This window comes from Lissotriton vulgaris, chromosome 4_1 (assembly GCF_964263255.1).
Source record: "Lissotriton vulgaris chromosome 4_1, aLisVul1.2, whole genome shotgun sequence".
In the NCBI taxonomy this organism is placed as follows: domain Eukaryota; kingdom Metazoa; phylum Chordata; class Amphibia; order Caudata; family Salamandridae; genus Lissotriton; species Lissotriton vulgaris.
In genome coordinates, this window is record NC_141691.1 from 2,021,444,641 (window position 1) to 2,021,469,318 (window position 24,678).

The window sequence follows — 24,678 nt, forward strand, 5'->3', positions numbered from 1 at the left end:
AATGACTCTAGTTCTTTGTTAGCCTCTTCAATTTTTCTCATGGCTTCATCTATACTACCAGAGTTCTTAAGTTTGGTCTCTAAATCATCAATTTCTTTCTTGATGTCTGCGGCTAGCTCCTTGGCGGTCTCAATAATAAGGATCATAATATCTCGAGAGCATCTGTTCGCAATGAGGCTCCATTTCTCTAAGAATGGCCTATGGTGAACAAAAAGGCCTGGAATATTCCGTACTTTAAGACCCATGGGGATAATGCCATTCTTAAGATAGGCTAACATAAATTCCCCATGGGCTTCCAATGCTTGTCAATTTCTTTTTAAATTCGATAAGTTTGCGACTATCCTCATTATTGGTGATGTTAGGTGCACCTCCACTACTGGGCGCAGAGCTAATTCCGACGAGAGAGGCAAACACCTCATCAGAGAACCCAAATGTCAGTAGTTGGGCCATGATTTAGTGAGGATAAGAGTATCAAGGAAACAAAATAAGAAAAAAGGGGCAAAAATAATAATGAAGTCAATACTGACAATCTTTGATATAATTTGTAGTGATACAAAGGAAGCACAGCCCTACACAGACAAGCTGTGGGTAAACACGTGAGAGTAACAAGGACCCCCTGGGTAGTGTTAATATATAGACTCCTAGGGCAGGGTAACAACAGGTGTGAGAAAAAATCCTAGGCCATCAGAAAGACTTGAGTGAACAATGGAGCCAGACCAGTGGTCAAAAGGAATACTCGAAAAAATGACAGTTTATATAAAACATATATTTTTAATCAATATATTAAAAATCATATTGTGAATGACCATGATAAGAATAAAAAATTCATCAATTACACACAATTACAATAAACATATAGCATAAAACTCATATTCAATACAATGAAAATTGCATACAAAAAAACATATTTATTTATTTATTTATTACTTTATTTCGGCCAATTTGGCCATAAAAGTCACATACATACATAGAAAATCAAGCTGTAAGCATGGCAGCAATTAAGAAAATGGTACATGGAGAAAGAATAGCTTTTACAATTCATTTTTTTAAAAATAAAAAAACACACAATATATTTCATTTCAATTTTAAAAATATATAAAAATATTAAAAATGTAAGAGTTATGTAAACATATACACCTTTCCAACTCAAAGTACCTGTCCTTGTTTCTTACGGGTTATGTAGGCAGAATATAGGAATTTACTTATGCTAAATACAATGTACTGGGTTGAATTACTTTTCATGATCCTAAAAGCTATTGAGCAGGACCTAGTTCCCAAGAGGTTACACATTGGTTTTAGCCATTTCTTTCTAGCATTCATGTAGGCGCTACAAACAAAAAACATGTGAACCTCATTCTCAGAACAGACATTGGAACACATAGGGCAACACCCCGTTTTAACATTCGATTCTCCCAGTCTTTTTTGTGCCCATCTTTCGGTATTGTAATTCAGCATAAGTATCCCGTATCTGAACTTTAAGTAAAGGGTTTTTGCAATGGGTGGCTCTATCTCGTCCAGGAATGATTCAAAACGGAACTCATCCTTAAATGACAGAAAGACCTGGACTGCGGAACCAACACTACTTCCATCCACTAATTTTCCGCTCATGTGGGTCCAAAAGGCTCGCTTAACTATTAGTTTGGAAGAGGTGGACATTTTGTCGGGAGTCTCCCACATTGAATATAAGCCCAGGAGTGTAAACCATTTTTTAATATGCACTAGCCATTGGATGGAATTAAAGGAATCAAGAGTCATCAGTTCATGTAGACCATTTCTGTATTCTATCAGCTCCGGGGTGGTCCAAAGCCTAACCCAGAATATTAATGGTCTTAGGATAGCTAGGTGGTCTGTTCTCCTAAAGTTCAGGTCAAGTTGGAGAGGTAAAAGAGGTGTACTATTAGGAACCCTTACAGAAGCACGCATGAATTTGTTGTCCAGATTTTGAAAACTATTCTTTGCCCATGGGCCCCATATCTCTGCTCCATATAGCACAGCAGATTGTATTTTAAATTTAAAAAGTTCTAAAACCGGGGTTACACTTTTGCTCGTGCTAGTATTCATTTTGCATAAAATTGGCTTGACATTTTGGGCATATGATATCTTGCTTTTCTCGATTTGGGCTTTCCAACTTAGTTTGGAATCGAGTACAACACCCAAATAGGAAAAGTTTTCCACAATACCTAATTTTTGGCTATTCAAGGTCAGGAGCCCTCTATCTGGCATACTGGGATTTAATGACATGCATTTTGTTTTATCAGCATTAATTTCCAAGCCCTTTGTCTGACAATAGCAACTGAAGGAATTAAGGAGTGCCTGGAGGCCCTTTTTTGTTTGAGATATAAGTATTGTGTCATCTGCGAAGAGCAACGCAGGCACCCTTTCACCATTGAGCTGCGGCGAATCATTAACACAAGCATTCAAATATTCGGGGACATCATTAATAAACAGAGAAAACAAGGTAGGGGCCAGGACACATCCCTGGCGAACCCCGCGTTCAATAGGAATATTGCGTGTCAACTCGCCATTAGGGCCCCACCTGATGTTTGCAAAGTTGTCAGCATGCAGCTCAACTATTTGGGCTAGGAGGCATCCCGGTAGACCTATTTCTCTTAAAGTTTTCCAAAGTAGACTGCGTGGGACACGATCGAATGCAGCCCTCAGGTCAACGAAGGCTACATACAGGTGACCTTTTTTAATGTGCACATACTTCCAAATCAAACAACAAAATCGAAAAATTTGGTCTATAGTGCTGGTCTTACTCCTTAAACCAGCTTGGAATTTGGAAATTATGTTCGAATCTTCCAGCCAGTCATTAATCCTGAATAGCAAGTGTTTAGCATATAATTTTTGGAGCGTGTCCATCAGACTAATGGGTCTGTAGTTAGAGGGTATCAGTCTATCCCCCTTTTTAAATATTAACACAACCTCCGCTGCACGCCAACTATCTGGAAAGTTGCAGTTTGAGGATAAAACATTAAACAGGCGGTTCACATATGGGGCCCAGACGTCAACTTCGTGTTTGTAAAGATCCCCCGGTATTTTATCCGGGCCAGGGGCTTTGGTGTTTTTAAGTCCGTTGATCGCCCTTACTGTCTCATCCAGTGTAAAGTTGAGGGGTTCAATAAGGGGGGGGGACCATAAGCTCCCTTTACTGTCGCCATCGTATTGTTTATAGAGATTTGTAAAGTGAGTTACCCAGGTCATCTCATCCATGAATACATCTTTCACAGCTCTCCCAGCATGCCCCCCATTAGCCACCAGCCTCCAGAAGCCAACATTATCATTAATTTTTGCAGCAGCTAACATTTCAGCCCAATTTAATTCCTCCCATAGTTTTTTGGATGTTTATAGTATACGTTTGTATTCCACCCTTGCAAGTTTAACTTCTTCTTTTGCCTTGTTTTTAATGGCAAGCAATAAGTTTCTTTTAGCAATCCTGCACGAGTGGTCATACCATAACTTTCCGTGATTGGCCACTCTTATGTTTTGTTGCTTTTTTCTCGGCATTTTTGATAGATACGTTTTTAGTTCTGAAAAGAAGACTTTGTGTAGATCAACGAAATGATCAAAGTGTTCAGGTAAGAAGGCATGGTCAACTATATGTGCAAACGTTTGCTCAAAAAGAGAGTACACCAACGCTAAGGCCTTACCATCCGCCAGAACACATGGCCATCTTACTGCACGTCTGTTGTTGTTTGTGTGGACGTCCTTACACATGCTTACATGGGTATTCTCAGTTGATGTTGTGATGGTGTCACTAACCATATTCATGTTGATGTAAAGTTCCAAAGGATAGTGATCGCTTTCCCCCCTACTTATTACTTTCAGATCAATCAAAAAGTGCCAGATGCTAAGAGAAACAAGTACAAAGTCTAGATTGCTTTTAGCTTTAGAGAAGGTTGGTTGTTTTTGCAAGTCCGACGGGAGACGGCCATTGCCTGCTCTAAGGCCGTGATCTGCGGTGAGTCTTAGTAGTTGGCTGGCCAATGTGGAGTATTTAACAGATTTTGTGGTTTCAAGCTGGGTAATATTATACGCTTGGTCCTCATCTTCAAACACATCAGAGATGCCCGGGACAGGTTCGAAATTACAATTTAGGTCTCCTCCCAAGATAACCGGGGTGTCTCCAACTACGTTTTTCAAGAGGAGATCCAGGGCTTCAAGTGTTGGTGAAACCTTGGAGTGGCCGATCGGTCTGTTATAAACATTGACGATGTAACATTCGTTTCCACAGGGTGGAGTAACCCTTAGGGCCAAGATATCAGGAGAGCCTGTATCAACAAGATCAACCTGCATGACCAAGGTGATTTTTAGCCAAATTATTAGGCCCCCTGATGGTCTTCCTCTGTCGGACTGGACTGCCTCGATACCATAAGTTTTATATCCTACCCGGTGTGGAACTTCTGTAGCCCAGGTTTCTTGTAGCAGACAAATGTCACAGGTGTCAATATAGTCTGCCCAGTCAGGGTCTTTTAAGTTCTTGCAAACACCTGCGATGTTCCACGATAGAATAAGTAAGCGAGGTAATAGGCTCTGAGTGTCAGGGGAGGGATTGGCTACACACTGTTTAGATACGCTGCCTAGCTGTAGGTTTGGCATGACTTCCTCTGCATCCCTGGCTCTTTCTCTCACTATAGTATTAGATCCCCCATCCGGACCACCCTTAGCTATACTATAGCATGCATTTCCGGCTTTATAAGATAATTCCATTTTCTGGGGATTTGAGATGGTCCTATGCATCCTATCCTTAGTGATCTGTTCATCATCATGCAATTGTAGGACATTTTTAAGATTGGGATTACCTTTGTCCATGCTACAGAAGGTGTCATATAAATCAGAGATACAGTCAGGCATAGTGCCAAGTCAATCGACAGCATCTAGGCAACTGAATCTATTGAAGGTGGGGATGCCAGACCACATATTATAATCACCATGTCTAGCCAAATTGGGAGCACTGTCATAATACTGATTGACAGGGTTCCACTTGGGGACATGATGAATGGGTCTAGGTGGAGGGTAAAAGAATGATAGGGGTCTAGCTTCAATGGGAGGATTCGCACCGTACGATTTCCAATTGCAGATTTGTTCAGCACTTTGGGGTTCTTCAAAGGATATGACAATACAGTCACCCGTGGTTGATTTGGCCGTTGGCCCTACCCATGGTACCCTCCTAACCATAAGGATCTTACTTTTCATCTGGTTAGGAATGGGTTTATATTTGTTTAGCCAAAAAATCACTTTGTTTTTTAAAGATTGGAAGTTTTCTTCATATTGGCTATCCAATTCTGGCACCCCTGTGAGGACAGCTACAAATGGGCTAGCGTCTGGTGGCAGATCTATATACCCTCCTCTAAAATTGCTATACGTGTGGCTAGACTGATGGTTTGACTTATGAGTGGTATTTATAAAAGATTTATCAGGCAAGGATTGATTACTTGCAGGAGTAATATAAGGATATGCAGGCGGATTGAATTGGGGTTTATTTGGGACTAATACACTCTGGTTGGAAGAGTGGGTAGAGGGAAGAATTGGCAATTGGGAAGTGTTACTATGTACCTGATTTTTCTGTGAAGGTTTACTAGTAATATTTACAGCTGTAGAAGTTGAGGGAGTTGGATTAGGTTTTTCTTTAGTGCTAGTTGGTTGTTTAACATTTGTATTTCTTACTATCCCCTCCTTTTTTTGCTGCACATTCGATGAATTTGTATTTATTGTTAAGACCGGGGCGGGGACTGGAGCTTGCTGAGTGGCTCTAGGCACTTCAGTACAGTTAAGGCTTAAACTTGACAAGGTGATGACACTTTTCTCAACTTCAAGTAGCTGGTTCTCAATGCCAGTTAGCCTGATTTCTAGTGGTTTAAGTAGTCTCTTAAGCGTCTCCCACACTATTTTTAAAAATTCTTCCCTTCCACCATCTTGTACTGCCATATCAGACGAGACTCTTTGCCCCTCACTGACTGAATGATCAGACATGAAGATAGAGATTTGTTCATCTATGTTAGCATTAGTATTTTCTACAGTTACTGGCGCTACATCGTGTACAGTGTTATCAGTTGTTACAGTAGGCATACTTGGTGTTCCCCCCGTGATATTATGGCTAAGTGCTACTTTTGCTTTTTTCCTAGCGAAAGCGGTTAGGTGTTTGCGCTTTCTTTTATGCTTTGATGGTGCCTTGGCGGGTGACTTGCTTTTATTAGACTCTGTCTCAACTGGTAGCTGACAGGACGCCCCATTTGCGATATCCTCAGCACTCTCCTTTGAAAGATTCAGCGGTGATAGACTTTCAGATTCGGCTCTAACGGAAGGCCCAGGAGGTTCTTGATTAATAGGAGGGGTTGTTTCCTCTACTGTTGAGTAAACCTCGGCCGAGGTTATAATTGGTTTTGGGCCAGTAATGCGTTCAGGCATTTTGGAGGTTGCAATGCTGCCTAGAGAAGATTTTTTCTGAGTGCAAGTTCAGTTGAGAGCCTCCTGGCACACTCAAGTTCTATTGATACTTTGTGCTGAAGTTTAGTTATTTCATTATCAATAGAGAGGCTGGTCCTGGTGATAAAATCATCTAAGGTGCCTGTGGCTTTTTTGGAGGTCTTAGTAGCCTTACTCCTAGTTTCGCGCGAGGACATTGTGTGGAAGGGATATTACAATCAATATATGAATAGTGCAGGAAGGCCAGCTAATGAAACACAGAAAATAAAACCAAGAGGAATGGCCCGGTCCGGTCCTGAACGGTCTCTAACGGCCTAAAACGGCCCTGTCTTTGCCCAGTCTTAGCCCGGGCTGCGTCCCGCGCTGCGGGAGTAGGATGTTGTTATGAAGCCTCAGGAGGGCGGGGGGCGGGCCAGCAGGGAGAGCGGACCGGAAGCTCTCCGTCGGTCTAGCAGGGACTTCTGGGAATTGAAGTCCCCGCACGCTCGCAGCCCCGCGGCAGCCACACGCCCGGTGCCGCTTTTCCTCCTTACCGCCTCAGTGCTCCTCACGAACGTCAGGTATGTTCCCCTCCTCAGCACAGGCGAAGGGGCACCCGCAAAGCGGAAGCGCCGAGTGGTGGAAGTGCGCCGAGTTGTAGAAGGGTGAGCCGCTGTATCTCGCTGGCAGTGCTATGTTCCTCCGTTTGGTGTGCAAACAATTTAGGAAAGTGAAACTAAGGTATTGAAAAAGCATAAAAACTCGACGCGCGTTTCGGCAGTGAACCGCCTTCTTCAGGAGTCACAGATTAAGTCCTGAAAATACATTCATAAGAGAAAAATACATATGTTAAAATATTATCCACACATTTATAATTTTATGTCAATACATCAACAAATATACAGAAGGTGCAAATGACAACAAACATGGTTAACAGTATAGAAATCTCAAATCGACATTCCTTAGTACCTGACTGACCAAGACTATTGGTTTGTTCACTCAATGCCAAAGATTGACAGAATGATATCTAGCGATTGTACAGTATCTGACTAAAAATAAATTGATCATTTAGAGAAAGCCCCGTCATATAGAAAAAACTGATGACATCTATATGAGCGAACGTATTTTTACTTCAATCAAATATATGAGATTGAATGTTGACATATAAGTTGGTAAAGATTGTAGACATATTTAGTAGAGCAACTCATAATACATGTTAAAAAGTTGTAATATGACATAGCACACAATAAATGACAATATACTTACAAAAGAGGATACTTTATCCATACAGTAAAATGATGGAAGGTGAAATCTTCAGATATCTTTAGTGAACATAATATAACTGTATGGTGAAAATAATCCTAGTGATGGGAGAGACAAATATAAGTGGTGTAGAGCTAGGACACAAGTATCCAATATAGAGCACAATGGGTCAAACACATTGAACAAGACATGTGTTCGTAATTTATTCAAGGGCTATGTATCCCTCTGGGGCTCCTTCTGGTTCCATGGGTCCCATGGCATATGGTCTGGGTGTTCCTCAATCCTATGCACCTGCGCCCTTTATGCCCTTTATGCCGGCTCCGACGCCGCATTGGCATTATCCGAATCCGGCGAGGCCTTCAACTCCGAAGCCTTCGACGCCGAGGTCGGCGTCTCCGATTCCGTCGACGCCAGTCCCATCATCTTTGAAGCCGAACCCTGATCGACGTCGTGGGTCTCTTCTACGTCCGACGTCAGGTTCGACGCCGGCACCGGCTCCGTTGGAGTCGATTGCAGATCCGTCAGCTTCGAATGTGAAGCTAAGATCAAGGCGTGAGGCCTAGAGGTTGATGGAGGAGGAAAGATATTGTGAGGAAAATCTGGAGGAAGGCGAACTACAGGATTCTGAGGATCCTTTTGAGGACCTGTCTGTTGCTAGTGGCCTGGAACTGTCACCTGATTGGGACCTTGCTTCGGTTTCTGATGAACCCTCAAGGGATGTGACTCCTTATCATGTAGTGATAAAGAGGACTGCAGAATTTAAATCTAATCTGCTCACGGAGGTCCTTCGTTCACCTTCTTCAGTGTCTGAACCATTGTTGCCCTTTAATGATGCCTTAAAGGATCCAATTTTGGAGATTTGGAAAAAACCTGTATCGGCTCCTGCTGTATCTAGGGCAGTAGCTAGGAGATAGAGGACAGCTCCTGAAGACCCGGAGTTTTTATCCTCTCATCCTCTACCAGAGAGTTTAGTGGTGCAGGCTGCATGTTCCAAAAGATCTACGGGTGCATTTCCGCAGGTCCCAGCGGAAAAGGAGTCAAGAAAGCAGGATCAGGCTGCTAAGAAGGTTTTCTCGTCTGCCAGTATGGCTTTGAAATCCACGAATGCTACCTGTTTGATGGGGCGTTATATCCACGCTCGTATGGACACTGTGAAGCAGTTGCTGCCCAAGGTGCCTGATGAGAGTAAAAAAGACTTCCAGGAGGTAATCTCTGATACTGCAGCAAGGCAGGTTATTCAAAGTGGATTGGACACGGCAGACTCTGTGGCTAGGGTCATGGGTTCTTCCGTAGCCACAAGAAGAGCTGCATGGCTGAAGTCAAGTGAGTTTTCCACAGATGTCCAGGCGGCATTGATGGATCTTCCATTTGACAGGTCTGGATTGTTTGAGAAAAAAGCGGACACTGCCTTGGAACGCTTTAAAGACAGCAGGGCGACTGCGAAGTCGTTGGGCCTTCAGTCCAGGGGCACTTTTGGTAGGCGTACAAGAGGATTTTGCAGATCTTCTTTTCGAGCCTATAAGTCAACCCAGCAGCAGCAGCAAAACATGTTGTATAGATCTTATAGAGGAAAGCAGAGGTCCCGGGCTCGGGCCGTAACGCTTCCTCCTCCTCCTCCTCTTCCCCTTCCCAGCCCCCAGCCTCCACAGCAAAGCAGCCCTAGATCCGCCATTCCGGCTCATGTGGGCCCAGTGGGGGGCCGGCTTACCCATTTTCTTCAAGATTGGGAATTGATAACATCGGATCTTTGGGTTCTCAATCTTGTAGAGAATGGGTATGCGCTTCCTTTTCGGGAGTTTCCCCCGAATTATCCTCCTTGCCAGGGTTTTTGTTCGGAGGACCACCTGCTTCTCCTGCAGGAAGAAGTCCTTGCACTGTTTCAAAAAGGTGCGATAGAGGTGGTTCTGGAGCAGGAGAGGGGTCAGGGATGCTACTCCCGGTATTTCCTGATCCCCAAGAAGGATGGCAGGCTTCGGCCGATTCTGGATCTCAGGATCTTGAACCTTTACCTGAAACAGGAGAAGTTCAAGATGCTCACCCTTGCTCAGGTTCTTCAAGCGCTGCTGGAAGAGGACTGAATGGTGTCGCTCGACTTGCAGGATGCGTATTTTCATATCCCAATCCTGAAGTCACACAGAAAGTATCTCCGTTTCACGGTTGGGTCGCAACACTACCAGTTTGCGGTCCTTCCTTTTGGTCTTACTACTGCGCCTCGAGTCTTTACCAAGGTGATGGCTGTGGTGGCAGCACATCTCAGAAGGTCAGGGATACCTGTATTCCCGTATCTGGACGATTGGCTGATCAAAGCGGAGTCGCCGGAGAAGGTGCTCCATCATCTGCAAGTGTCAACTCAGTTGTTGCACAGGTTGGGTTTTTCGATAAAAGTACCCAAGTCTCACCTGGTGCCCTCACAGCGCAACCTGTTTATAGGGGCAGTACTGGACACTACTGTATGTCATGCATTCCCTCCTCCTCAAAGGATTCGCGACATACAGGAAATGATTCCTTTGTTCTTCAATGGAGCGGTTGTTCCAGTCCTGAAGGTCCTTCGTCTGCTCGGTCTGATGGCTTCTTGCATTCTATTGGTCAACCATGCACGCTGGCACATGAGGGCGCTCCAGTGGTGCCTCCGCAGGCAGTGGTATCAACACAACAGAGATCTCAGGGAGTCAGTGAGAATCTCCAGGGAAGCTGCAGCGGATCTGTCTTGGTGGAGCGTGGAAGGCAATCTGTCGCAAGGAAAGCCTTTTCAACTTGCTCCATCGGTGGCCACGGTAATAACGGATGCATCCACTCTAGGGTGGGGTGCTCATCTGGGGGATCTGGAGGTCAAGGGTCTTTGGTCTCCAGAGGAAAGGTTGTTCCACATCAACCTTCTAGAGTTGCGGGCGATTCGTCTGGCGCTCAAGGCCTTCCACCCTTCCCTTCGCGGTCGGTCTGTTCAGATCCTTACGGACAACACGACCGCGATGTGGTACATCAACAAGCAGGGAGGAGTGGGGTCGCAGTGTCTCTGCAGAGAGGCTCTGCATCTCTGGTCCTGGGTTCAGGACCATCAGATTTGTCTGATGGCGAATCATCTGGCCAGAGTACAGAACGTTTGTGCAGACAGTCTCAGTCTGCAGTTTTCTGCCGACCACGAGTGGAGGCTTCACCCGGAGGTAGTTCGTCACGTCTTCCGGACGTGGGGGACTCCTCAGGTGGACCTGTTCGCCACTCTCGAGAATGCTCACTGCCCGTTATTCTGCAGTCTCTAGTATCCGATGCAAGGAGCCTTGGGGGACGCGTTTCAGTTGAGTTGGGAAGGACGACTCCTTTACGCGTTTCCTCCCATACCTTTGATTCCTCAGGTTCTGAGGAAAATTCACCAAAACCGGGCCCAAGTCATATTGGTCGCCCCGGATTGGCCAAGAAGGGTGTGGTACTCAGACCTTCTCCACCTCTCCTCTCACCTGCCGCTCCGTCTCCCTCACAGGGCAGATCTCCTCTCCCAGATGGAGGGGCAGGTTTTACACCCCCACCTCCAGACCTTACACCTTCATGCCTGGAGATTGAACGGGGCAACCTGAGTTCTTTCTCTCTCCCGCCTGACGTGGTGGATGTCATCTTGTCAGCCAGGCGTGACTCCACTAAGTCCATTTATTCGTATAGGTGGTTGAAATTTGTCACTTGGTGTGGAGAGAAGTCTTTAGATCCTTTGAGAGCCCATTTATCTGATGTTCTTCAGTTTGCTATTTCTCTGGCGCAACAGGGGCTTGCTGTTGCCACAGTGAAGGGCTATCTTTCTGCGCTGTCGGCATTTCTCTGCATGCCTGACCAGCCGTCTCTTTTTAAGTCTCCTGTTGTTCTTAGGTTTTTGAAGGGCCTCACAAATAGGTTCCCTCCTTCTCCTTTCATTGTGCCTCAGTGGGACTTAAATCTTGTTTTGACCTTTTTGATGGGTGCTCCCTTTGAGCCTCTCCACAAATGTCCTATGAGGCTTTTGACCCTTAAGACAGTTTTCATCGTTGCAATAACCTCGGCAAGGAGGGTTAGTGAGCTTCAAGCTCTTAGTTCCAAGCCCCCATTCCTGTCCATTCATGCTGATCGAATGGTTCTTAGGACAAGGGCTACTTTTCTGCCAAAGGTGGTAACTCCTTTCCACGTTGGTCAATCTGTTACCCTCCCTACCTTTTATCCTCCCCCACACCCTTCCAAAGAGGAGGAGAGGTTGCACCGTCTGGACCCCAAGAGGGCGGTGTCCTTTTACTTGGACAGATCTAAAGACTGTCGGTTGGATGACCAGCTCTTCATTGGCTTTGCTGGCTGCAAGCAAGGAAGAGCGGTCCATAAAATAACTTTATCAAGATGGATTGTCCTCTGTATAAAGATCTGCTACTCTTTGGCCGGTAAGGAACCTCCAGAGGGTATAAGGGCTCATTCTACAAGAGCTAAGTCGTCCACCTCTGCATTGGCTAGAGGTGTTCCTGTAGAGGATATTTGTAGGGCGGCGACTTTCGCGAAGCATTACTGCTTGGATTCTGAGGTGAGGAGGGATGGCCACTTTGCGCGCTCTGACCTTCAGGATTTTCTGGTTTAAAAGAGTGGACACCCTCCTCCGGGAGTGGGGACTGCTGTCGGACTCTATTCACAAGGTGTGGAATACACACGGCAGATGTATCTATCAGAAGAACAAGTTACTTACCTTCGGTAACGCTTTTTCTGGTAGCTACAATATCTGCCTGTGGATTCCTCACTGACCCACCCGCCTCCCCGTTGTCCACTCTTCTATGCCAGTGTTTCTATTATGTATTTATTTAATTGTCAAATGTTGTATTGCATTTACTTCACACTGTGTGTGTTACCTTGATATTGGTACTGTGTATACTGTGTTTATGTCTAGTGTCATTGGTCCGTCCGTGTGCCTCGAAGGCATGGAAAAAAGGGCGGAACTGATGTCATCACGCCGGCATGGGCGTTGGTGACGTCAGCGGAGTCACAAGCGATGCCGTGCCTCTATGACGTCCGAGTCGGCGCGAAGCTACAAAAGAATTTCCGAATGTTGCTGACGCAGGGGGATATTCACAAGGTGAGGAATCCACAGGCAGATATTGTATCTACCAGAAAAAGCGTTACCGAAGGTAAGTAACTTGTTCTACTGCCCTAAGGGCCTTGAAGAATAACACATCTGACAAGCAGCCATATAAGCATCTGCCCACACTATTATCAGACTCTACTGCATTGATTCACAAATCTTTAGGGAGGGAATTTATTTTTGCCCTCTCTTTTCTGCAGGACCCTTGAAAGTCCACGCCTTAGACCTACCTCATTGGAAGGGGCATTGCTCTGACTTTGATTAGCAAAGAGAGAAATCTGCAGTTAGAAGTTTCCAGCAGGTTAAATAATTTACCTTCAGGGTTATTTTACCTGCAGATTCCTCACCACCCTCTCCCTCCCTTTTATGCGGCACAGATTTTCAGGATTTAATAAGGTTCTTCGTAAAACTTAGCAGACAGCCAGCTACCATTACATTTGTCTGCTATGTTCCATGTCTTTGGCATTGAAAGAAATATTGTTTTACCTGAAGTCAGCATACTGCGGTGGCACTTTCATGCAGCTTTGTGTTGTCATGTCCAGAGGTGGGTTGAAGTTGCAACAATGGCTCCACCTGTAGCGATTGCATCAGTCTCTGGATCCAGTTTAGTGCGTACGGAGATTCACAAGGTGAGGAATCACAAAGTAACAAATCTGCAGTTAGAGTATCGACCGGAAATAGCCTTACCAGAAGTAAGTAATGCATTGTTTCCTGCTTTAAATCCATTCATTCCAAGGCCATGAGAGTTTATTGTTCAGGCATCAGACAGTCTTCTGGCCATGGGCTAAGATTTGTGTTGCATTTAAGAAACTGCTTGCAGAAGGGTGTATTTTGTATTTTGTTTGTATCACTTTTAAACTTTTTATTTACTCTCGACAGATTCTGCCACAGCAACTGGTGATAGTCCAGAACCAGGTAAGTACACTGCCCTGTTTCAATAATTGTTCTGGTACCTTGCAGTAAAATGTAGGGCTTTAAGTGGGATGAAAAAACTGGGGGGGGGTCTCTCAAAGGGGCGTGGCCGATGTAATTAAGGGCATGGCTTATAAACACCTAAGCTACAAAATCTGTGCTTAGCATATAGTGGGCTTCCCAACTTGTCTTTTGCTGTTTCTGTAATGGCATCCAGATATATCATACAACAAGTAACATTTTACCTACAACAAGTCAGGATTATTGGCTTTGTCAATGGTTGTTAGTTGCATAAGAAAAATAAGCAGCAACTATGGCTTCCTTGCATATAATACTGAAAATGTTTCGGCACTGAAATGAGATTGTGAGAGAATAAAACAAGTCTCTTTGAAGTTACATCAAAGGCTTAGCAGTGGTACTGCTGCAGAGTTCAGATTTGTTTCCACACTGAGGTTAAAAATGGAGAGCCCGATATGGCCCATCACAGCATCTGCATTTAGGAACTGCAAGCACCGCCAGCAACCTGCCCACTTAAAGCCCTGGTGACGATTTTGCTGCTCCTGCATGTCACAAGTAGAAGAGAATTATAGATAGAAAATGATTCTTTACAGGATTTCCCTTCCCGTACAACGTTCGCCTGGCATGACCTCATGCCATAGCATCTCCACTACTGAGAAGTGAGCAGATTGACTGCTGTCACTGTAGTCTGGAAAAAAACGGACCGCTTGTGCCAGGGCAAAAAAACAGAGCCCGATAGAGACCCGTTTTGAGGCCCCCTTTAAAAACCTGCCGATGCTCAGCTCCGGTGAGACCCGGCCCACTTAAATCCCTGAAAATATGTACAGTCTTGATTGTGTAAATCATTTATATTTTATTTTCCACGTGTATTCTTAAGAAAGGGGTTTGTATGAACGTGTTAGGCCTTACTTGAGACTGTTGGGGTACAGTACAGAGTGAAGCAATACTGGGAGGAAACTTTTACGTCTAATATTCGACTGTGCATGTTATTGGAAACTGTGGAACATCTCCCCTTCTGTTGTAAAGAGTTCCAACTCTAAAGTAAACTGTTTGCACTGTTGGAAATTCTCTCTGTTATTATTAAAGTGTAGAAACTCTCTGTACATGCATGAGATTCTGGAACATACCTTTTCCAAAGAATTTATTTTCTAATTCCTGGCTTACACAGTACATTTGTCTAACGCACAACTTAATGACGAGTTTACAAAAGAAAGCAGAAATGGAGTCTCAGTCCTGGGATTTTGCTCTCTTCAGCACACATATGTTTTGCACTCCATGAATACAAAGTGAAGCTTGTAAGGTGTGAGCTGGTCTGCTCTGCTCTGCTTGCTGCAGCATTTATACAAGAACATTTTGTCTTGTTTCTGGTGTTTTTCATTTTTGGTAGTTTTCTTGCTTGTCCCCCCTGGAGCTTCAAACACTTCTTTTAGTGCTTTGGCGTAAAGTGTTAGTAGTTGAAGTTTAAAAGGAGTGCAGACTCTGCCAAGTATGTTATCCATGCCGGTATGGATCCCGCTGTGCATTGGCGGGACCCTCAGACACCAGTGTTGACCTTCAAAGACATGCCTGGATGAGGTCCATTAATTCTCTGCCAATATACTGGCTATGGTAATTGAAAGTGGAGGAAGAGATATTCAGAAGGGGATTAGCTGAAGCTGAGGTCGGCACAGGCCAAATACAAGCTACGGATCCTAGAATGTAAGGCAAATTTCTATTCCAATTCTATCCTAAATGCCTCTAACGGGACCAAGGAATTTTTTAAGATAGTCAGGGATATTTCGGCTCCAACCTGTTTGAATAATAAAGTGGTGGCCTCCCAGGAATTGTGCGATAAAATTTTCTCGCACTTCCTGGATACAGTGGGGAAGATTGTCAGTTCATTTGTGGAGAATAATACTGTTGCCTAGATTCAAGATCTACAGGAGAGGGAAGGGACCCCGTGTCAGCTATACACTCTGGATAGCTTCCAGGCTCTTACTGCCCCTGCTTTTAACATCGTGGTGCAAAGTATATCTTCAGAATCCCCACTTGACCCTCTACCACAGAAAGTGTGGAAGACCTATGGCCAAATGACATTCTTTTGGCTTCGCCAGATTTGTAATCAGTCCCTGGAAGAGAGTACCGTCCTGGCGGGATGGAAACAGGCGGTGGTAACACTCCTGATAAAGAAGCCCACCTTGAACCCAACAAACTAATTTTCGACCGATCTCTCTGCTCCCATTTCCAGTTAAAATCTTGGAAAAGGTCGTAAGCAAATCGTTATCCAGCTTTTTGGAGGAACATCTTTTGCTGGATAAGGACCAGTTCGGGTTTCGGCCTGGACATGGGACGGAGTCAGCGTTGTTGACTATGTTGGACAATCTACGAATGCGGGCCAACAACGGGAATGGCACGGTTTTAGTGCTCCTTGATATGTCGGCCGCGTTCAACACAGTGAGCCACTCAATCCTTCTGGAGAGACTGGAGAGAATAGACGTGAAGGGACGGGTGTTGCAATGGCTATGGTCCTATTTAACAGGGAGAGAACAGACAGTTAGCATGGCACCTTTTACATCCTGTAAGTCACCCATTGTCTATGGGGTCCCACAGTGCTCTGCCATTAGCCCCATCCTTTTTAATGTCTATCTGCAGCCGCTCTTCCCTATTATTAATTCGTTCGGGGTTGACTTGGTCAACTACGCGGACGATACACAGCTGGCTTTCTCGTTGGAAGGAAAACAGGTAGTTTCCATGGACCGCTTCCAAGAGTGCATGCGTCAGACCGCAGATTGGCCTGCGGAGGAACTCTTTGCAGTTCAATGGAGAGAAGACAGAGGTGCTATACTGCGCATCGGTGAGGCTGTCCTAGTATACCCCGACGTAGTTTAGGCTTACCCCCGAGGAGGATCCACTGACTCCGGCCAGTACGGTACGGAATCTCGGGGTTCTAATAGATAAGAACCTCCAGATGGAATCTCAGGCAATTAAGACAGCTAACGTGTGCTTTGGCATGCTACGTCTGCTTCGTCGGATACTACCAATCCTACCAAAGGATCTGCGCTCCTTGGTAGTAAGCAGCACAGTGATGAGCAGGCTGGACTATTGCAACTCCTTGTATTTAGGGGCTCCTCAGTACATTTTCCAGGGGTTGCAAAGAGTTCAGTCCGCCGTGGCAAAACTGGTGCTGAATCTGTGGCGTAACGCGTCCTCTACTCGTGCCCTGTGAGAGCTCCATTGGTTACCAATCAAGGAAAGGGTTCTCTTTAAATCACTCTGTCAGGTGTATAGAGCATCCCGCGAGATGGGCCCAATCCCCTTACAAGAAAGGTTTTCTTGGTACCTTCCGCAGAGACAGCTCCGGTCCTCTGGTGCTAGCTTTCTAGAAAGCACGAGATTTAAACACTCACGGATGGGAGGAAGGGCCTTCAGTGTGGTAGGAGCTCAGCTGTGGAATGAGCAGCCACAAAGGATCAGACAGGCTGACTCTCTAATTGAATTCAGGAAGAGCCTGAAAACTTGGCTCTTCCCGAAAGTCTGATCCGTACACTCCATTGCTCTGCTCGTCATCACGCCGATCCGGTGGTATTATATCTGAGCGCCAGGATACCCGTAGGGTGGCAGTTGCGCTATATAAGCACAGATACAATACAATACAATACAATGCTCTTTTATGGCTCTTGCCTATTGGGAGATAAGGTGAACTCCTCTTTAAAATGCTTTACAGGCAGCAGGGCTAAGGCACGTTCTTTGGCGCTGTTGTTGACCCGTGGCAAACCATTTCTGCACCAGTTCTGGAAATGTAGGGTCTGTTCCAGAGGGCTGGGTGTAGTTAGAGCTCTGCTTACTGTAGTTATTCAGGAACATTTTGTGTTGTTTTTGGTGTCCTTCCTTTTTGGTAGTTTTCTTGCTTGTTCCAGCTGGAGCTTCAAATACTACTTTTTGTGCTTCTGTTTAAAGTGTGGTATCAAACGACTTAAGGCTCTCAGCTCCCTGCTTATTTTCTGGTCTTAAACCTTGGAAATGACCCAAACTTCAACCAGTGAGGTGAAGGTGCTCTGAACCCTACTTTACCCCGATGCCGCCGTAGTACATAATGTTCTTGCATGTCTTGTGTGCTGGGAGTCTTCTCTCAGTTCTGGTGATTTTCCCTATTGCTGCTCCATTTGACTAGAACTGGGGGCCTCATTTAGGAGGGGCTTGCACCGCCGGAGCATCACTTTTTATGACGCATGCCGCTCAATCATATTTATGAGGCAACACAAAGCGACCCTGCGTGGCTTTGCATGGACTCATAGATATGGAGTAAGGCAAAGCAGTGCAAACTGCTGTGTTACCTTACTCTACGTCAAGGAGGCATTCCATGGGCATTGCCGTGGGCATTACCATGCAACACCCCTGGGGTTTGACTCATTTCCAGATATATAAGGATCTACAAACCTGGGAATGTCTCAAAACTGGGCGCCTCCCCAGGGGAGGTGTAACGAGGAGAAATAACTTTATTTCTCCTCATTTTTTCACCTTTGTGTGCTGCATCTTGCAGCACATGTAGGAAGAGGAAGACCCCTCCATTGAATGTTGTTGTACAGGAAGGTGTCACCATGGTGTAAGGGTGCCTACATTGGCACTAAGCACCACTTTCTGTGCTGGCATAGAGGAAAGGATTTTGCTGTATTTCATTAAATTGGCGCATTCCTGCCCTTTTCCTTAGATGCAGGGCAACGCCGAAAGGAGACTTGCAGTGCTGCCCTATGCCAAAATGTAATAAAGGAAAACCTGACTTTGTATGGGTGGAGTCTCTGGTAGCTGGGCTGGTGTAAACTCTTGACTCAATCGTCGGTCCACCACAGGACTGTAGGGAGTCCTTGCATGCTCGCACCTCCTTAATTAGAGCAGGATGGCAGCCACTCATTTTTAACACCCAGGACCACTATAAGGACAATTCAATCCCTAGTAGAGAAATAGCTCAATGTCCGATGCAGTGGGAGAAAACACCCTTTGACTCAGTGCAGTTGCTACTTTGTGAGTTTGTTCTAGTAGAACAAAATAGTTTGCCAAGTGGGGACATCAAACATTGCAGCCACTCGGCCAATGATCAATGCCTTAGTGGAACCATTGCAGCAACGTCTCCATAGTAGGTTACAGTGATACCACATACATGTCCGGAAATTCTGAATTTAGTAGGTGATCCTCTCGTAGAGGAGAATAACCAATATTCTCCGCTGAAAGCGGTTGGTCGGCTGCCGGAAAGGAACTCAATGACCTGTATGTCACCACAGTAATTTGTGACAATCTCCATTTGATTTGTATGCTTTGAATGCCTACCCTGTGTGTAGATTTGTACAGCGCATTATCTCCTGTGAAGGTTTCCTGGCCCTGAGCAGGTGTGTGTCTAGTTAAACCTAGTGCCCAGTGGGACTCCTTATTGGTTAACTGTGGACAAAAGAAGTCTATTGTGGTTGGGACTGAGATTAGTGTCAAAATGAAGGAAGGCTAATGTAAAAGTGATTCTTAGAATAACACCCTAGCGCAAAAAAGTGGATATAGAGAACTTTGTAGCAGTGCTCCTGCTCACCACTAGGTGGTGTCGTGGAGCCCGGTGCTGCACTGTAAAAACTTAAAAGTGATTGAAGCAGAGCCACATATAAGTACCACCCATTCATTCTGAAGTCAAGTCCTTTCTTTCTGCACTCATGACACAGCTATTAGCAAAGACATCATTATCTTTTTGGCTCAGATTCTGATCCTGTGCCAGATCAGAGTGCACTACTGGATATTGGTGATGATGACGATGATCTGTACTCCCCTCATTACACTAATGATGCCAAATAGAATAATATATAAAATGCCAGTGAGTTTGAGAATCCACTGGGGGCAGCTCGGTACATGGATTGCATTGGAGGAAAGTGCCTAGTTTGGTGCTCATTTAAAGAAACATACTAGAATACAGCTGTCTTCTACAGTGGTGGTTCCAAAACGTTTGACTCCTGAGGACCCCCATTGAGTCACCACTGGAAGCCGGGGACCCCCAAGCAATTTGTATGATTTAAATTTAAAATATTAAAAGAGTAATTCCAAAAATAAACACAAGTGTGCACACAAAACAAACACTCAAATTACTAAGGATTTTGGGGCCAGATGTACGACCATTCCATTTAGTGCCTCGCAATTGGCGACACATTGGGAGTCGCAAATTGGGAGTCGCTAAATGAAATATACAGCAGTGTGTTTAACAATATTCGCGATTCCCAATGGGGTCGCAAATTGCGAGGCTCATTAATATTAATGAGCCTCTCGCAATTTGCGAGCCCATTGGGAATGCCAGCCCTTACAGGGATAGTGGACTGCTGGGCTCAGCAGACCACCATGTCCTGGACTGCTTTTAGATAAAGCAGTTTTAAAAAAAGATAGCAGCCCATTTTCCATTCAAAAAAAAAAAAGAAAATTAAAGGTTTTCGTTAAATTTTTTAAGGGCAGGCAGTGGTCCCTGAGACCACTGCCTGCCCTTAAAAAATTATTTTGCATACATTTGCAAAGGGGAAGGGGTCCCTCGAGATCCCTTCCCATTTGTGAATGCATTACCATCTACTTGAAGTAGGTGGTAATTGCGAGTGTTTTGCGACCACAATGAAAAATTTCCTAGCTAATGTAACAGAAAGTTTCAATTCTATTAAGGACTCGGAGGCGAGGATTATGCCTTATTTCTTCACTTTATTGGCACATAGCAGTAACAAGAGATAACAAAAGACTACATTTCCCATGATCCAAAGGGAAAGGGTAGTCGAAACAAAACAATGTTATTAACCAATCAGAACCAAGGAACAATGTCCAATCACTGTCGTCAGGCAGCTCTATAGCCTCTCGCCAGTGTCCTTTCCTCCTCTGTGAAAGTGCGAAGACAGCCCCAAACTTCCTCTTCAGGCATCCTGTTTGTTGGAATCCAAACCTGAAAAGACCAGATTGGGGTTACCAGAGGTATTACACCATCACCCTACAAGGAAAACGTGAGGTAAGTTCTGACACATGAACATCAAATATCAATAATGGTAAGTCAATGTAAACTGATACTACTGTACGGGGTGGGGACTCCTCCAGGAGCAATGGGCGGGATAATCCTCGCCTCCAAGTCCTTAATAGAATTGAAACTTTCCGTTACGTAGGCTAGGAACTTTTTCATTTCATGTCAGGACTGAAGGCGAGTATTATGCTTGTTTAAAGCTTGCTCACGACCAGTTGAGCCATATCAAGAATGGGCTTGAAGTAGAACCTCTTAAAGGTGGATTCAGAAGACCAGTCAGCCGCATTGAGTATATCTTCCAGGAGGGTACCCAAGCCGATCGTCTTGGAAGCCATGGCACCTCTTGCCGAGTGCTCCCCAAACTGACTGAGACTGATGCCTGCTTCCTGCATCACCCACCTAACCCATCTGGCGATGGTAGGAGAAGAGACTGCCTTGAAAGGCTTACGCAGTGCAATCAGCAATTGCCTTTCCCTCAGAGGACGAAATTCCTCCGTCATTTCCTCATAGGCCTTGAGGCAACAAACTACACACAGTTTAGGGGGAATCCCGGAATTCCGGGTAAGATATGACCCCAGTGTGACACTAGTAATGTCCAGGGCACAGACATCTGAAAACCTTCTACAGGATACCAGGCACAAGAGCATTGCTTACTTAGCAGACAATTTCTTCCTGGACAGGAACCTATTAGGTTGCCAGGATAGGAAAAGATTCAGAACCAAATTAACATCCCATAATGTGGAATAGCGCGGTTTTGGAGGTAAAGAAAGTCGAATACCTCGTAACAGTCTACAAACTGTTGGATGCTCCACCACCGGGAGCCGTTGACTGGAACGTGACCAGAGGAAATTGCTGATCTGAAGGGATTAATCGACCGATAGGCCAAACCATTCGAGGCCAAATGGGCCAAAAAATTCACCATGTGGACCACATCCATGACCAAGGGATTGACACCCCTTTGCACACACCAACAGGACCATCTGACCCAAGCGGATCTGTATCTCTTGTCGGTACTGTCCACCCAAGCCTTAGAGATAAGGATTTCAGCTTCTCTCGAAAGGCCAGGGGTTTGCCATCTGCCCTTGAAATCCTCCACACCATGAGAGACAATGAGCTTGTCACTACCAGTGGATGAGGATCTCCGTTCGGGTCTGTCAGAAGAGTAGGAAACCGGGGGAGTAGTATTGGAAACCCAAGAAAGTTCCAGAAGAACCGGAAACCACACTTGAGACCTCCAGAGTTAGTGACTAAGACCATGTCCGCGGCCTGTCAGCGGACTTGAGCAGTTGTCCGCGTGACCATCGTGAAGGGGGAAAAGCATACCCCTGTTCCACGCTCCAGTCTTGGAGAAATGCGTCCGTGGCCACCGCTAGAGGGTTCGGCCTCCAACTGCAAAATCTCAGGAGCTGGTGTTCCAGCCTGGAGGCAAAGAGGTCAATCGTGCAAGAACCCCACAGGTCGTGGAGGGACGCAAAGACCTCCTGATCCAGTTTCCACAGACTGGAGTCCCTGAAGTGACGAGAATGGTAATCCGCTGTCACATTGTCCCAACCTGGCAGATACTCCGCCATCACCGAGACCTGACTGTCCAGGCAGTATTGCCAGAAGCTCACAGCGAGATCTGAAAGAGCCTTCGACCTGGTGCCCCCCAAGTGATATATATAGCGGACTGCTGAGACATCCATTTTTAAGAGGACGCAAGACTGCACCAATTCTTTTGTCCAACACCGCACAGTGAAGGAACCTGCCAGGAGTTCCAGACAGTTTATATGTAACCTCTGTTAGTGGAGAAGTGTGGCTCACCGGTTAGAGGAGGCAGACCCAGAAGCAGAGGTCGGCCCGGGACCAGGGTTCAATTCCCGACATGGCAGGGTTTGGAGCCCAAATGTCCACGGACCTGATAATTCTCGCTTCGGTGCCTACTTGAATCAGGGGTTCACGCTCTGCAACTCTGGGCAATAGCTTGCTCAATCTCCACTACGGCCCCTGCGGCGGGATGCCTGGCTTTCACCTTGGGGGTGCCCAGCTGGGCTATCCCACAGGGAAAAACCAGGACGGGTTCCCAAAGCAAGCGCCGAGATACCCTTTGTGGTGATACGTGCGGTATATAAGAAACTACATTACCATTCTTCGGGAGACCACAATCCTCCCGTAGAAAAGCCTCAGCAGCGGGCGCCCCAACGAGTCTGCTGGCGTCTGACTCTATGACAAGATTTTGAGCCCACACAAAGATCGCTCTGCCATTCCAGGCGTCCATATGCTCCAGCCACCACAGGATTTCTGCCTTGGCGTTGGCAGACAAATCCACCCTGTGGGAGTAAGGGTAGCCCTTCCGAAGAAAGTAAGCCTTGAGGCATTGAAGGGCACTGTAGTGAAGAGGGCCGGGAAGATGGCCTGAATCGAGGCCGACAGAAGGCCGACCACGCGCGCCAGCTGGCGCAGGGAAACCTGTTGTTTTAATAGGACTCGCCGCAATTCGTGATCAATTTTTGCCACCTTCCTGGTTGGGAGGCTGAGAGTGGAGGACACAGAGTCGATGACGAACCCTAAGAATGTACTCGATTGGGTTGGATGTAACAACGATTTCTTCTCGTTGATTACAAAGCCAAGATCCTGGAGGAGAGTCATTGCCATCTGAAGCTGTTCCGTCAATTGACAGGGGCACGAGGCCATCAGAAGAAGATCCTCTAGATAAACAATCATCCTGACACCCCGAGCTCTCGGGAACTCCACCTCTGGCTTGAGCACCTTGGTGAAGCACCAGGGCGCGGAAGAGAGCCCAAATGGTAGAGCCGTGAACTCAAAAACTCATTGCCGCCAAAGGAACTGGAGGAAACAGCGGTGGGGCGGAAAGATTGGAATCACCAGGTAGGCGTCTGTGAGGTCCAAGCGGACCATCCAATCGGAAGGACGAAGAACTTCCCGCGGGAGGTGTACGCCCTCCATTTTGAAATGGTGGTATACCAATCATTCCTTGAATTCGCTCAGGATGATCACTGGCCTCTTGCCGCCATCGGTCTTGTCGATCAAGAAGATATTGCTGAGAAAGCCTTGAGGATAAAGCAACGCCTGGACAATGGCTCCCTTGTGGAGGAGGGAGGAAACCTCCTCGTCCACTAGGGAGGGACTCATCCTGGGATGAGAAGTGGATGGGACTTGGTGCCAGCTTTTGCACGGGAAACCCAACAAACTTTATATGGAAACCCCTCATGGTCTGTAGAAGCCAAGCATCCCAGTTAATGGCTCGCCAGGCCTGGTAACAACTTGCCAACCGCCCCTCTATGCTTTGAGGGGGAAAAAGGGTGAACACTCACCGGAGTTAGAGTTAGATGCTCCTGCTCTGAAACCTCTGCCTTTCCCACGTCCGCCACGTGTGGGGTAAAAATTGTTAAACTTGGATTGGTCTTGGTAGGTTCCGGAGCCTCTTTGGTTGGTCTGTTGGTTTTGACAACCGGTCGAGCAGCTCCTGCCTCAACCAGCCCCTGAAAAACACAAGGGAATACCTTTTTAATGGTAGATTGAGCCCTGTCTAAGGACGTAAAAGTATTTACGAATTTACCTAATTCTTTTATGAATGGCTCTCCAAATAATCCACCGTGAGCGACGGTGCCGGCCTCCGAATCCGCAAGGTCTCCTAGTTTCGGATTGATCTTAATCCAGAGTGACTGGCGGCGCTCTGTGGCGAGAGCGCAGTTAGTGTTACCTAGAAAAATCACTCCCCTCTGCGCCCAACCAGACAAAGTCTCAGGAGAAATGAGTGAGCCCGAAGCTTTGGCCTCTTCGGCCATGTCTAGAATCTTGGTGGCAGAGCCAAGGGCGTCCAGGAGCTTATCCTGGCATGCCATCCAGGATCTATTGATGCCCTTTTTAGGGTCTCTTTTAATTTTCTGTAGAAATGTTGACATTCTAGGGTCAATTTCGGAGTGAGCGCATCCTTTCCCTCCAAGGAGGGACAGGGACACTCCGCCCGAAGGCAGTTACGGGCCTCCTTTTCTAGAGGGCGGCATATATG

The 24,678-nt window shown here is 46.0% G+C and overlaps 1 long non-coding RNA gene across 1 annotated transcript in view; it reads left to right on the top strand.

The window, feature by feature from the left end:
* Positions 1-13,618: 13,618 nt before the first annotated feature.
* Positions 13,619-24,678, top strand: part of LOC147724904 (uncharacterized) — a 947,316-nt gene continuing 936,256 nt past the window's right edge. Inside the window, exon 1 of the long non-coding RNA XR_015310115.1 lies at positions 13,619-13,657. This is a non-coding gene — a long non-coding RNA (uncharacterized LOC147724904). The remainder of the gene's footprint in view (positions 13,658-24,678) is intronic.